Raw genomic sequence first — 16,086 nt, forward strand, 5'->3', positions numbered from 1 at the left:
GCATTCCCATCAACAGTGCATGAGGTTTCCCTTTCCTCCAAATCCTAGCCAAAACTTGTTGTTTGTTGATTTATTGATGGTAGCCATTCTGATAAGTGTGAGGTGATATCACATTGTGGTTTTAATTGGCATTTCTCTGATGACTACTGACATTGAGTATATTTTCATATGTCTATTAGTCATTTGTATGTCCTCTTTAGAGAAGTGTCTATTCAGGTCCTTTGACCATTTTTTGATTGGATTGTTTTTTGTTTGTTTGTGTTGATGATGAGTTGTATGAGTTCTTTATAAATTTCAGATATTAACTCCTTATCAGATGTGTCATTGGGGGAATATCTTCTCCTATTCAGTTGGTTGGCTTTTCATTTTGTTGATGGTTTTCTTTGTTGTGCAAAAATTTCAATATGATACAGTCCCATATATTTATTTTCATTTTTAAAATATATTTTTATTGATTTCAGAGAGAAAGGGAGAGGGAGAGAGAGATAGAAACATCAATGATGAAAGAGAATCATTGATCGGCTGCCTCCTGCAAGCTCCACACTGGGGATGGAGCCCACAACCCAGGCATGTGCCCTTACCAGAAACTAAACCTGCTCCTAGTCCATAGGTCAACACTCAACCACTGAGCCAAGCCAGCTGTGAGGCAATATATATATATATATATTTTTTCTTCCCCAAGGACATATATCAGGAAAAATATTACAAAAAGAAATTTAAGAGATTTTCTATGCTTTCTTCTAAGAGTTTTATAGTTTCAAGTTACATTTAAGTCTTTAATCCATTTTGAGTGTATTCTTGTATATGGTTTAAAAAGGTGAAAAAGGTGATCTTGTTTCCTTCTCCTTCTCCTTCTTCTCTTTCTTCTTTTTCATTAGATCTGTCCAATTTTCCCAACACCATTTATTGAATAGACTGTCTTTACCCCCACTTTATGTTCTTGCCACCTTTGTTAAATATTAATTGACCATATAGGTGTGCATTTATTTCTGAACTCTATTTTGTTCCATATGTCTGTTTTTAGGTCAGTACCATGCTATTTTGATGACTATAGCCTTGTAGTATAGCTTGATATAAGGTAGCATGATACCTCTAACTTTGTTTTTTCCCCTTTTATTTTGAATTTATAGGTTGTTTTGAACATATCAATTAAATCCATCTGGTTTAGAATATCTTTTAAGGGCATTGTTTCTTTGTTAATTTTCTCTCTGGAAGATTTATCCATTGATGTCAATGGAACATTAAAATCCCCAATTGTGACTGTATTATTGTCAATCTCTCCCTTTATATCCATCAAGATTTACTTTATGTATTTAGGTGCTCCCATGTTGGGTGCATAGAAATTTAAAAGAGTTATATCCTCTTGTTAGATTGATACCTTTATCATGATATAATGCCATTCTTTGTCTGTATTATAGCCTTTGTTTTATAGCCTATTTTGACTGATATAAGTGTTGCTACTTGAGCTTTTTTTTTTTCAATTCTATTTGCATGAAATATCTTTGGCATCCCTTTACTTTTAGTTTATGTGTGTCTTTCATTTTGAGGCACGTCTATTGTAGGTAGCATGTATTTGGGTCTTGTTTTCTTATCCATTCAACTTCCCTGTCTTTTGATTGGAGCATTTAAGCCATTTGTATTTAAAGTGATTATTGATAAGTATGTAGGCCATTTTACTCTTTGTAACTATGTTCCCTTTTTTTCCTTCCTTTTTTTCCTTCTTAAAGACGACTTTTAACATGTCTTGTATAACTGGTTTGGTGGTAATGTTCTCCTTTAACATTTTCTTGTCTGGGAAGCACTTTATTTCTCCTTCAATTTTAAACAATAGCCTTGCTGGGTAAAGTAGTCTTGATTGAAGGTCTTTGCTTTTCAGCACTTTAAATATTTCATGCCAATCCCTACTGGCCTGAAATGTTTCTGTTGAGAAATCAGGTGATGGTCTTATGGGAATTTCCTTGTAGGTAAGTAACTACTTGTCTCTTGCTGCTTTTAAGATTCTCTCTCTGTCTTTAACCTTTGCCATTTTAGTTAAGATATGTCTTGGTGAGGACCTCTTTGGATTTATCTTGTTTGGGACTCTGCACTTCCTGGACTTCTGTGTCCTTTTTCTTCACTAGGGTTGGGAAAGTTTTCAGGCATTATTTCTTCAAATAGGTTCTCAATCCCTTGCTCTAGCTCTTCTTCTTCTGGTATCCCTATGATGCCAATGTTGTTACATTTCATGTTGTCCAAGAGGTCTCTTAAGCTAATATCATTTTTTTTAAAAAAATTTTTCTGCTCTGATTGGGTATTTTATGCTACCTTGTCTTCCAAATCACTGACTTGATCCTCTGCTTCATCTAACCTATTATTTATTCTTGTTGGTATAGTCTTCATTTTATATATTATATTCTTTATTTCTGGCTGGTTCTTTTTTATGGTTTCTATGTCATTTTCCTTGCTGTTGAAGTTCTCACTAAGTTCCTTGAATATTCTTATAACCTATATCAGGTAGATTGCTTGCCTCCATTTTGTTTAGTTCTTTTTCTGAAGATTTCTTGTTCTTTTATTTGCGGCATGTTTCTTTATCTCCTTATTTTGGCTGTTTTGTGTATTAGGTATATCTGCTATGTCTCCCAGTCTTAATAGGTTGGCCTTATGTAGCAGGTATCCTATGGGACTCAGGGGCATAGCCTCCTTGATCACCTGAGTTGGGTGCTCCAGAAATGTCCATTGTGTGGGTTCTGTGAGCTCTCCTATTGCAGGTGAGTCTTGATTGCTGTTGGCCCATCTGTGCATAAGGTCAACCCTCAGCCTGACTGTGAGGATCCATTCAGACCACACTCTCCAAGCTGTTGTGTGGGTGCTGACCACACAAATTGGAATCTGCCTCAGCAGGCTGTGGTGTCTTCAGAGATCTCCCTCTGGATGTGCCATTTGTGGAGCTAATTGGATCTTACTCTGATATTGTCTGACTCTTGCCACTGTGTATGTTGGTTCTGGGGTCTCTTGGGAAGGATTCTGATGCAGGTCAACTTCAGACACTGCCTGTGCCTGGTCCTGGGCAACCTGTTTGGAACTACAAAGGGATCTATAGTTTGTGGCTGTCTCTGCTGGGCCTGTGTGTGTGTGGAATGCATCAAATTACACACCAAGTCTCACTTCTACCAACACAAAGTTCAGGGGAAGGTCAGCAAAAGGCCCAAGGCACTCTAAAATCCCTATTTGTTTGTGTCTGCCTGTCACTGTCTGTTAGACTCAGCCACTGAAAGATCCTCTGGATGTACTCGGGTTGCGTGAGGTAGGTTTCCAGTGAGTCACAAGGTAGGTGTGAATATTGTTTGCCTGACTGATGCATATTCAAAGTCAGTTCCAGTGCTGAATCTGAGGCCACCCTGAGAAAAAGTCCCAGGGTATACCAAGGCTGGCTACTATCTGCCACATGCCCACAGACCTTTGTCTTGGCGTGGGGTCTCAGGGAGTTGTCAGGGGGAGGTCAGCAGTGTTTATCAGGCCCAAAGAGAACAAGATTTTGCCTTGGGAAGGGTGGGTTCTGTACCTGTCAGTCGCATGTGTGCGAGAAGATATGCCTTGTCCTAGAGCCACATAACTCAGTCTGTCCTGCATTTAGCCTGGCCCTCCTGGAGAGCTCAAACTTAGTGGGATGGGGCTAGTGGATCTCTTGTGGGAGGGTGGTTCAGGTCAGGCTAACACTCTGATTCTGCCCAGACCTCTATACACCCAGGTCTGGGCAGCTGATTCCTCCCTAGGGCACAAGCTCCACAGGGCTGGGAAACAGGGAGTTGGGAGGATGACGCTATTGCATTCCCCCAGGCTGATGCCATATGGAGGGAAATGCTCAACCCAAGAAAGATGGCATCTGTGGGCAATGTGGCAGATGGGCTGAGCACAGGGACACTGCCAGCTGTCCCTCAGCTCTTTGTCCAGAGCCATACAACTGAGTCTTTCCTCCCACAGCTTTAGTCTGCTCTGAGCTGCCCTCCCTCTGGTGGAGCCTAGGGTGAATGGCTATGAACTAGTTTTGTGTGCTGGTCCTTTAAGAGGGTACCTGAATTTCTAGGCGATTCTTGTCTTTCCCTGGTGAACAAAATCCCTGCTGATTTTTTAAAATGTTTTTATTGATTTTAGAGAGAGAGGAAGGGAGAGAGACAGAAGATAGAAACATGGATGAGAAAGAAACATTGATCGGCTGCCTCCTGCATGTCCCCTACTGGGGATTGAACCCACAAACCAGGCATGTGCCCTGACCAGGAATTGAACCAAGACCTCCTGGTTCTTGTGTTGATGCTCAACCACAGAGCCATACCAGCCAGGCAATCCCTGCTGATCTGATTTTCACAGCCAGATATTATGTGGGTTCCTCTTCCTGGCTCTGGTGCTCTAGGCTGGGGAGCCCCGTGAGGTGGAGACTCCACACTCCTCAGAAGAGCCTTTGCAACTGAGTTATCACTCTAGAACCTCAGCCACAGCATATGGCTGCAGGGCCAGCCTGTTTTGCATCTCTGCCCTTCCTACCAGCCTCCATGTGGCTTCTTCTGTAAATCCTTGGTTATAAGACTATGTTCAGCTAGTCTTCAGTTGGTTATTCAAGTTGATTATTTTATATTTTAGTTGTGATTCCAGTTTTGTCTGGGAGGTGAGTGTAGCTTCCATCTTGGATCTCTTGATATTAGTATTTCTGATTGTGGAAAGAATTTCTGGAAGCTCTATAAATGCAGTCCTTTTAGGTTTTTTTTATGGAGGTTTCTTTATGTAGGCATGGCTAATTAATTCACTGTCCTTTTGTGATTTTTCATCAGGCATTTTTTGTGGACAGGAAAAATATTAAACACCTTATGTATATTAGTTTCCTAGGGCTGCTGTAACAAGGTACCATAAACTAGATGGGTTAAACAACAGAAATTTATTCACTCACAGTTCTGGAGTTTAAAAGTCCAAAATGAAGGTATCAATAGGGCCATGCTTTTTCTGGTTCCTGGTGGTTGTCAGCAATTCTCAGCATTCCCAGGCTCACAGCTGCAGAACATCAATCTCTGCCTCTCTTCACATGGCATTCTTCCCTGTGTGTCTGTCTTTCCACCATCTTCCCTCTGTGTGCATGTTTGTCTGTATACCTCTTCTCCTCTTATTACAAATCACCAATCATATTTGATTTAGGGCCCACCTAATTCCAGTATAACCTCATTTGAACTTGATTATATCTACAAAGGCCTTATTTCCAAAAAAGCCGCAAGGTACCATGAGTAGGACTTAACATATCTTTTGGGGGAATACAATTCAACCCACAATAGTGTGTGTATTTGTGTGTGTCTGAAATATATGTAGAAGTTGTAATTTTTAAAAAGTAAATATTAAGTGGCATTTTTTAATTGAAAATAGCTTTTCGTTATTGTATTTTTCTCAATTAATGGACACGAAAAGAATAAATCTCTCAGGTAGGAGTCTAGGAGTCTGAGAATTTTTTTTAATGATAAAAAGAGTTATGCACATCAAAAAGGTTGAGAGCCATTGGTATAGATTTTGTGTCAGGAGTAGAATAAGGTAAAACTAGCCAAGTAAGCTAAAGTAAAGTATGGAGAGCTTTTAATGACAAGATAAGGACTCTTGGTTTCATTTGTTAGGCAAAGAGAATTACTAGTGATTTTTTAGCAGGTGACATGTGTGCATGTAAAAGATATTGTGACTGATAAAGTAAAAATTCTGAACCAACAATCTATCCATCAATGTGGGGCTTTATAGGAAAACTAGTGGCCCGGTGCACAAAATTTGTGCACGGGGGTGTGTGTCTCTCAGCCCGGCCTGCACCCTCTCCAATCTGGGACCCCTCGAAGGATGTCCTACTGTAGGTTTACAGGGATCGGGCCTAAACCGGCAGTTGGACATCTCTCTCACAATCCAGGACTGCTGGCTCCTAACTACTCACCTGCCTGCCTGCCTGCCTGCCTGCCTGCCTGATTGCCCCTAACCACTCTGCCTGCCGGCCTGCTCGCCCCCAACTGCCCCCTGCCACCGGCCTGCTCACCCCCAAGTGCCCCCCCACCAGCCTGATCACCCCCAACTGCCCCTCTTGCCAGTGTGCTTGCCCCCAACTGCCCCCCCCCGCCGGCCTGCTTGCCCCCAACTTCCCCCCCCCCGCTGGCCTGCTCGCCCCCACCTTCCCTCCCCACTGGTCTGCTCACCCCCAACTGCCCCCCGCTGTCCTGATCACCTCCAACTGACCCCCACTGATGGCCTGATCACCCCCAAATGGCCCCCCTGCTGGTCTGCTTACCCTCAACGGCCCCGTCCCCCCATCAGCCTGATCACCCACAACTGCCATCCCATCCTGGCCTGATCACCCACAACTGCCCTCCCCTCTTGGCTTCTAATCACCTCTACCTCAGCCCTGCCACCATGGCTTTGTCCAGAAGAACGTCTGGAAGGTCTCCTGGAAGGTCTCCCAGTCTAATTAGCATATTACCCTTTTATTAGTATAGATAGAGGCTGGTGCACGGGTGGGGGCCTGCTGGTTTGCCCTGAAGGGTGTCCCAGATCAGGGTGGGGGTATAGATAGAGGCTGGTGCACGGGTGGGGGCCTGCTGGTTTGCCCTGAAGGGTGTCCCAGATCAGGGTGGGGGTCCCGCTGGGGTGCTTGGCCAGCCTGGGTGAGGGGCTGATGGCCATTTTCAGGTTGGCCACGCCCCCCGGTGACCCAAGCTCCCAGCCTCTCCTTTTTTTCTTTTTTCTTTTTTTTTTCTTTCAGCGCCTCCTTGAGCAGAGGCCAGGGCAGGCTGAAAGCAGGTATCTGGGATTTATTTATCTTCTATAATTGAAACTTTGTAGCCTTGAGTGGAGCCCAGGGCCAGCCAGGGCAGGCGGGAAGCTTGGCTTCCTCCATCACCGGGGGCAACCCAAGCCTCCTGCTCGCTCCAGCTCCGTGGCCGCCGCCATCTTAGTTGGGTTAATTTGCATACTTGCTCCTGATTGGCTGGTGGGTGTAGCAGAGTGGTGGAGTGATGGTTAATTTGCTTGTTTCTTTTTTATAAGTGTAGATTACCCAAGTACATGATGGACTATAGAAGAGTGAGTGTGGAAAGGTCACCAGTTATGAAGTGACCAGTATCTCACTCACTGGATGACAGTGATAATGAAGAGAATGGGATAAATGCTGGGCGTATTACTAAAGAAGAAGGGGCAGAGGTATGATAAGTATGTACATGCATATAGTGCATTTTTCTGTATATTTTTGTGGATGTTTGAAGGTACACATGTGAATTAGGGGGCTTATACAGTATCCAGCTCTTTTAAAATGAAAGAGTACTTATTTCATTTGATATTTTTAATATATTGATTTGCTGATTAACTTTCCATTTGTAAATGCAATATTTCTCTAAATAGAAAATTTTAAATCATCGATTTGACCTGTCTACTTTCTGACACACAGTAGGCACTCAAATATTTCTTGGTTGGTAAACATCAACATTTTAGCCATTCCAAAACTGGGTTTAATTTATTAGCGTATATTGAATTTATATTTCTATCAGTGTTTTTTTGTTTGTTTTTGTTAACCCTTACACGAGGATATTTTTTCCATTGATTTTTAGAGAGAGTGGAAGAGGGAGGGAGGGAGGAGGGGGGGAGAGAGAAAGAGAGAGAGAGAGAGAGAGAGAGAGATCAATGTGAGAGAGATACATTGATTGGTTGCCTCCTACATGCAGCCTGACCTGGTTGGGGATCGAACCTGAAACCCAGGCACGTGCCCTTGATGGGGAATCAAGCCAGTGACCCTTTGGTGCACAGGCCAATGCTCTAATAATTTAGCAACATTGGCAGGGTTATTTTGTGTCAGTGTTTTATGTTTAGGAGAGAAAGTGGTGGAGAGAAAAAGGTAGAAGTAATAGTAGTTGGAGGAAACTGAAGTTTGAGTTTGGTAAAGAAATTGTAAATATGTACCTAGCTAGTCTAAATGATTTCAAGTCCCCAAAGCAGGACAAATTCTATCTATTGATCCTGAAAGAATTTGAAAACTAGATTACTAAACAACTTTCAGTGGTCTTTGAGGAGTCATTGAGAAGTAGAAATGCCAAAGGATTAAAAAACCAAAGGGATGAGGAGATATATTCTCAAAAACTCATAGTATATAATTTAATATTACCTCTAGGTGAGATTAGAAAACATATCATTCATTAGAAAAAGGAAGCAGTAAATCATGTTATCAGATTAAACACACTATCTTATTTGTGATATAGTTATTGGAAAAAGGTCATAATTCGCATCTCTATTTTTACTTTAATTTTGCTCAGATACAGAGACAGAGTGTATCCAGACTCCAACCAAGTAGTTGTTAAGGTCCCTTATGACATCCAATTAGACAAGTAAGTTGTTAGCATAAGATTGTAACTATTTAACAGTTGAAGGGTTATACCAAACAGGTGCTCATAAACAATTTAAATTAGTGGTTTTCAAACTTTTTTTTACTATGATTTGCAGTAAGAAATACATTTTACATCATTATCTGGTAAGCATACATGTTCAGATGTATGTTTGTTTATGTGTATGTCTATTTACAATAATGGGTGCACTTTGATATTTTCCATTCTATGTTTTTCTATTCTATTTCATTTACAAAACTGCTGGTTACAACCCACTAAGTCTATTTCATGACTCACTAATGGGTTTGGACTCACAGTTTGAAAAATGTGAATTGATTTCTATCAGAATGTTTTTAGTGACTACAAAGCTGTTTTTATCCTGTTCAATTAAATATTTGAATGAAGACAGAAGAAATGTTTTTAAATTTGCATAGAGGAATAAGGTCATTTTTTTGTATGAAATTATTAACAGTTTAAAATTAAATAGAAAATTAGAGTCTTAACAGGTCCTTGAGGTGATTCTGAAGCACAGTGAAGTTTTACCACCGTCACTGAGGACTTGGGGGATAAGAAGGAAGGACAGGATAGCAGTGAGGTTCACTTCAAAGTGAAAATACACATCAAGAAACTCAAAGAATCATACTGCCACAGACAGAGAGTTCCAATGGATTCACTCAGGTTTCTCTTTGAAGGTCAGAGAATAGCTGATAATCAAAAACAAAAACAAAAAAAACTGGGAATGGAGGAAGAAGATGTGATTGAAGTTTATCAGGAATAAACAAGATCATTAAAAGGGTTATTCTTTTTATTTTCCCTCAGTCCTTTTTTATTTTTAAAAATAGTTCTTTTGTAATGTGGTGTTCAAAATGGAATTGAAAACTGCCCCTCCCCCATCTCTTTAAAACATCTGGTAATGTGATTTTTAGTGCTCATCATTCATTATTATTTGTTTTCATTGTGCTGATTTTTGGTGATCAAACTTCAGCCCCCTTCATATTGCCCTCTCCTTTTGAAATATTACGTTTGTGCACAGGGAGACCAACTTTTCCAAGACTGAATTTTCAGGCTTGTGATAAGTAAGGTGGACCAATGCAAGTCTGCACAATGACTTTCTAACTGGCCCGGAAGTTCTAGCATGTGATAGCTTCACCCCTAGATTATCACTTTCAGTGGGAGATGGAAGTTTTTTAGAAAATGGAACTGTGGAAAATGACCTTTCCTCAATTTTAAGCCACTTTTTTTAAAACATTTATTTTTTTCTCACAGTTCTAGAAGCTGGGAAGTCCAAGATCAAGGCACTGACAGATCTGGTGTCTAGTGAGAAACTGTTTCCTAGTTTGCATATGGCCATCTTTTCACTGTGTCCTCACCTGACAGAGAGGAAAGGGAGCTCTCTCTGGTTTCTTCCTCCTTCCTCCTTCCTCCTTCCTCCTTCCTTCTTCTCCTCCTCCTCCTCCTTCTTCTTCTATATATTTTATTGATTTTTTTACAGAGGGGAAGGGAGAGGGATAGAGAGTCAGAAACATAGATGAGAAACATCGTTTAGCTGCCTTCTGCACACTCCCCACTGGGGACGTGCCCACAACCAAGGTACATGCCCTTGACCAGAGTCAAACCTGGAACCCTTCAGTCGGCAAGCCGACGCTCTATTCACCAAGCCAAACCAGTAAGGCGAAGCCACTTTTAGAATATGAAGGTCTGGACCAAAAGAAGAGGAATATCAGGTTGGAGTCAAGATGATAGATAAGGTGAGAGTAAAGACTAACTCCAAAGACGGCTTCACTGAAGAGAAAGCATTTTACGAGTAAAGAAAAATCTTGTCAGAAGATCCCAGAAAAGTTCTAAATTTAATTAGTAGTTAATAAAGTTATTCATGCAGAATTGTGTACAATAAAACACAGATATTTTTTATTTTATTTGTACTTTTTGGCCTGGGATATGGGTTTTAAATGGACATTATCTGTACCAGCTTCATTAAAATAAACAAAATATTTGTAAAAATTGTACTAATGTTTATTCTATTTCTTATTGTACAGAAAGAAAAAGAAAATGGCTTAAACAAGATTTTCTTGCACAATACTGGAAATTATAGTACAAATAAATTTTTTCTTCAGTACTGTACAGTGATGACGATCATGATTTTGGTGCACTGGAAGTTACTGAGGTGCCTTCTCAATTAAGGATTTCATTAAGGCCACAATACTTCTTACTCAGTGTTCTGTTTTTGTTTGTTTTTTTTTTTAAAATGTGGTATTTCTCTATGGTGCATATTTATGACAGTTATCCAATCATGTTGAATAAATGGGCATGCCAAAAATTTAAAATAGAAAATTTGAGAAGTAAATTAGAGTTAAGTATATATGTACATTTCTGCACTTTATATCTCAAAATCTATGTGTAAAACCAATATTGCAGATATGCTGCTGCTTCAGAGCAGCATGTTAATAAACAAAATAAAACATTAACAACAGAACAAAATCTTTGGTGTTTCAGTTGATAAAAAACTTTAACATGAGAGGGGGAAAGGGACCAAATTTTTTGAGAACCTACTATATGCCAAACATAAATCATTACTGTGATATTGTTGAAAAACCATGACTCTAAGCAAAGCAAACCAAACTGATTTGATTTGGGTTACATTAACAGGAGCTATAATTCCAAAGGATGAAAGTTTCCCTCTTTTTTTACTGGTCTGAACCTACTTAGAATTTGGAGTACTCTGTTCAGATTAAGTTTAGAGGACAGTGAGAAAGCTGCTTTTTAGATAACACGTGAAGGAAATAGGAATATTTAGTCTGGAGAATTGCTGTTTTCATTCATTATTTTTGAACACGTTTATTAAATATAAATTACAAGCCAGGCATGGTAGGTGCTGAAAATACAAAAATAACTACAAGATTGTCTTTTCCAACAGTCAAAGAAGGAAAACATTATTTATTTATTGACAATTGCTACTGCATTAATTACCTTAAATGTATTAGCTCCTTTCATCCCTTAATCCTGTGAATCTCTAGTTTGGGTTGGGTAAACTAAGACTTTGAAGAGAAGTCCTTTGGCCCAGAGTCCACACCAGTAAGTGGGTGGTAGAACTGGAATTCAAACCCAAGTCCCAGTAAATTTGAGCATGTATTCTCAAACACTATATAACATTGTCTTTTGAAACTCAGATTCATGGGCTTCTTTGAAGAATTGACCTTTGGAAGTATGGGTATGCATCTATTAAAGCAAACATGTATACAAAATTAATATTCACCATACAACATATATATATATATATATATATATATATATATATATATATATATATATATTAATACAAAGACTTAAAATGAGCATTTTAGGTAGCTTCTATTATTATACACCTATCTTTTATTTCAAAATATTGTTAACACAAATGCTAAGTTAATTGTACATTTGCAGGGAAACAGGCTTTGTAGGCTAAAAGGAAACAGACCTGCTGTCTTTTTCTAATCTTAATGTTTGGAGATAGTATTGAAAACATATAACTACAATTATAAAGACTTGCATGTGGTTACAAATTGGTCTTCCATGTGTTTATAGGTCATTCAACACATTGTGCCTGAGTACTAAGGGTAGAAGGACACATATAATGTGTACTGGCTTCTGGGTTGAAATTGTTTCATTAAATTTTCACTGCTGTTAGTGAATGAGGAGACTGAGCTCAATAACTTGAGTAGACTGCATGGGTAATAAGTAGTGAGTGTGATTCCAAAGCTTATGTACTTTCCACAGTACCACATTACCTGCAAGGAGCTGACAGTGTACTGGATAATTTGTTTAAATTGGTAAACTCTTTGAAATATCACTGATGTTGAATTAAACCCCAGTTGTTTGCATGGAAAATAATACAATAATCTTTTTTTTGTTTTGTTTTGTTTTTAAAAAAATATATTTTATTGATTTTTTACAGAGAGGAAGGGAGAAGGATAGAGAGTTAGAAACATCGATGAGAGAGAAACATCGATCAGCTGCCTCCTGCACACCTCCCACTGGGGATGTGCCCGCAACCCAGGTACATGCCCTTGATTGGAATCAAACCTGGGACCCTTGAGTCCGCAGGCCGATGCTCTATCCACTGAGCCAAACCGGTTAGGGCTACAGTAATCTTATCTAATAAAGAGGGAATATGCAAATTGACCGCCATGCCATAAATGGTTAAGATGGCTGCGCCCACAGCGGAGGCCGAGTTCCTGTAAAGAGCCTTAATGAGCAATCAGCAGGGACCTGAGGCTGTGTGGTGCTGAGCCAGGGCAGGGGACCGGAGGCTGTGCACCATGCCCAGTGGGGCTTGACAGAGGACCTCAGGCTGTTCCCCCCACCCCGGTGCCAGGCTGGGGGACCTCAGGCTGTTCCCCCCACCCCGGTGCCAGGCTGGAGGACCTCAGGCTGTTCCCCCCACCCCGGTGCCAGGCTGGGGGACCTCAGGCTGTTACCCCCGCCCCGGTGCCAGGCTGGGGGACCTCAGGCTGTGCCCCCCGCCCCGGTGCCAGGCTGGGGGACCTCAGGCTGTTCCCCCCGCCCCGGTGCCAGGCTGGGGGACCACAGGCTGTGCCCCCTGCCCAGCAGGGCTTGATGGGGGACCTCAGTCCGTGTACCCTGCCTGGTGAAGCTTGATGGGAGACCTGAGGCTACTCCCCCTGCCCGGCTGGGCTTGACGGGGGACCTCAGGCCACACGCCCCGCTCCAGCACTGGGCCAGGGGACCTGAGGCCATGCCCCCCCCCCCTGGTGGGGCTTGAAAGGGGACATCAAGGCATGTCCCTGCCCTGGCCCAGGCCGGGGGACCTCAGGCCGTGCACCCCGCCCCAGGCTTGGGGACCTGAGGCTGCGCCCCCTCACCTGGTGGGGCTTGACGGGGGTGGGGCCGGCTGGGCCTGGGTCTCGCGCTATTTTGAGACACATGTGGGTGGGTGGGGACTTGAGTCTGGTTCCCGTGGCATGTCCCAGACTCTGACAGGAGGAAGATTTTCATATACATTTTACTAATTTTCTTTCATCTCTGACACTTCTATTATAGAGAGAGGGCAAATAGCAATATTAAAATATTTCCTCTAATTAATTCCCTTTTAATGTGCAAGGATTTCATGCACCGTGTCACTAGTCCTATCTAATAATAGAGAAACATGGTAATTATCCGTAACTTTGCTACCCTTCCCATTGGCTAATCAGCAGGATATGCAAATTAACTGCCAACAAAGATGGCGGCCATCAGCCACGCAGCTGAAGTGAGCAGGAGGCTTGCTTGCTCCAGTGATGGAGGAAGCCAAGGTTCCCCGCCTGCCTCAGCCCAGCTCTGAGCTTCGGATGCAATAATGTTGCAATTATAGAAGCTAAACAAACTCCAGATACCTGCTTTCAGCCACAGCGGGCTCAGAGCTTAGAGCACCAGTGATGGTAACAGAGTTTCAATTATAGAAGCTAAACAAACTCAGATACCTGCTTTCAGCCAGCCGCGGCCTCAGAGCTGGAGCTGGCTCTCAGCTCCAGTGACAGCTATAGAAGGTAAATAAATCCCAGAAAAAAAGAAAAGAAAAAAAAAAGAGGCTGGGAGCTTCAGTCACCTGCTAGCCTGAAAATGGCCCTCAGCCCCTCACCCAGACTGGCCAGGCACCCCAGTGGGGACCCCTACCCTGAAGGGGGTGTGACCAGCTGCAAACAGCCCCTCACCCAGGCTGGCCAGGCACCCAAGCGCGACCCCCACCCTGATCCTGGACACCCTTCAGAGCAAACCAGCCGGCCCCCACCCATGCACCATGCCTCAATCCTATATAGTAAAAGGGTAATATGCAAACTGACCCTAACAGCAGAAAGACTGGGAATGACTGGTCACTATGACACACACTGACCACCAGGGGGCAGACGCTCAATGCAGGAGCTGCCCTCTGGTGGTCAGTGCGCTTCTACAGGGGGGAGGTCTGCTCAGCCACAAGCCAGGCTGACGGCTGCCAGTACAGCAGTGGTGGTGGGAGCCTCTCCTGCCTCCTCAGCAGCGCTAAGGATGTCTGACTGCAGCTTAGGTCTGCTCCCCGCTGGCAAGTGGACGTCCCCCGAGGGCTGCCGGGCTGCCAGAGGGATGTCTGATTGCCATCTTAGGCCCAATCCCCCGGGGAGCAGGCCTAAGCCAGCAAGTGGTCACCCCCGAGGGGTCTCAGACTGCGAAAGGGCACAGGCCGGGCTGAGGGACCCCCTACCCCCGAGTGCACACATTTTTGTGCACCAGGCCTCTAGTCTATATAATAAAAGCCTAAGTGACCATTATGGCAGAACAACCAGAATGACCAATTGCTATGATGCACATTGACTAACAGGGGGCAGACGCTCAATGCAGGAGCTGCCCCCTGGTGGTCAGTGCGCTCCCATAGGGGGAATGCCACTCAGCCAGAAGCCAGGCTCACAGTTGGAGTACATAACAGCGGTGGCAGGAGTCTGTCCCGTGGCAGCGCTAAGGAGCAGTGAGCATGCAGGTGGTAAGGAGTGAGGGACCCATACTGCGAGAGGGCGCAGGCCGGGCTGAGGGACCCCCCAGTGCATGAATTTTGTGCACCGGGGCTCTAGTTAATAAATAATTCTACATAATAAAAGCCTAATATGATAAGTGTCCAGTCGTCTGTTCAACCAATCAAAGCGTAATATGCTAATGATATGCTAGGGCCTCTCAACCACTTGCTATGAATTGCACTGACCACCAGGGGGCAGATGCTCTGACTGGTAGGTTAACTTGCTGCTGGCGTCTGGCCAATCAGCACTGAGCAAGATGGGCTGGACACGCCCTTGAGCCCTCTCGTGGTCTCTCCCGGGCTGGCCAACCTTCCATGTCCTTCTCTGCCCTGTGGGGTCCTTCAGCCTGGCCTGTGCCCCATCGAGGGATGTCGGAGAGCTGGTTTCAGCCCAATCCCGCAGGCTAGGCTGAGAGATCCCACTGGTGCACGAATTCGTGCACCGGGCCTCTAGTAATCCTATCTAATAATAGAGAAACATGGTAATTAGCCATACCTCCGCAACCCTTCCCATTGGCTAATCAGGGCGATATGCAAATTAACTGCCAACCAAGACGGCGGCCGGCAGCCAGGCAGCTTGAAGCTAACAGGAGGCTTGCTTGCTTCAGTGACGGAGGAAGCCAACGTTCCCCGCCTGCGGGTGCCGGCCCCTGAGCTTGCAGTTTGAAACATTGTTACAAATATAGAAGCTAAACAAAACCCCAGAAACCTGCTTTCAGCCAGCCTGGCTTCAGCCAGCAGGACCGCAACATTGTTTCAATTATAGAACAAACGCAGATCCCTGCTTTCAGCAGCCGGGATCTCAGAGCTGGAGTTGAAACAGTGTTTCGATTATAGAACCCAAACAAACCAGATACCTGCTTTCAGCAGCCGAGGCCTCAGAGCTGGAGCCAAGCCTCAGAGCTAAAGCTGGCCCAGAATAAAAAAAAAAGAAAAAAAGGACAGGTTGGGAGCTTCAGTCACCCGCCAGCCTGAAAACGGCCCTCAGCCCCTTACCCAGACTGGCCAGGCACCCCAGTGGGGACCCCCACCCTGAAGGGGGTGTGACCAGCTGCAAACAGCCATCAGGCCCTCATTCAGGCTGGCCAGGCACCCCAGTGGGGACCCCTCACCTTGATCCAGGAGACCCTTCAGGGCAAACCAGCCGGTCCCATCATTGCACAAGGCCTCTATCCTATATAGCGAAGGAGAATATGGCCTCCCAGCACAGCAGAG

This window comes from Myotis lucifugus, unplaced genomic scaffold (assembly GCF_000147115.1).
Source record: "Myotis lucifugus unplaced genomic scaffold, Myoluc2.0 scaffold_7, whole genome shotgun sequence".
Lineage (NCBI taxonomy): Eukaryota > Metazoa > Chordata > Mammalia > Chiroptera > Vespertilionidae > Myotis > Myotis lucifugus.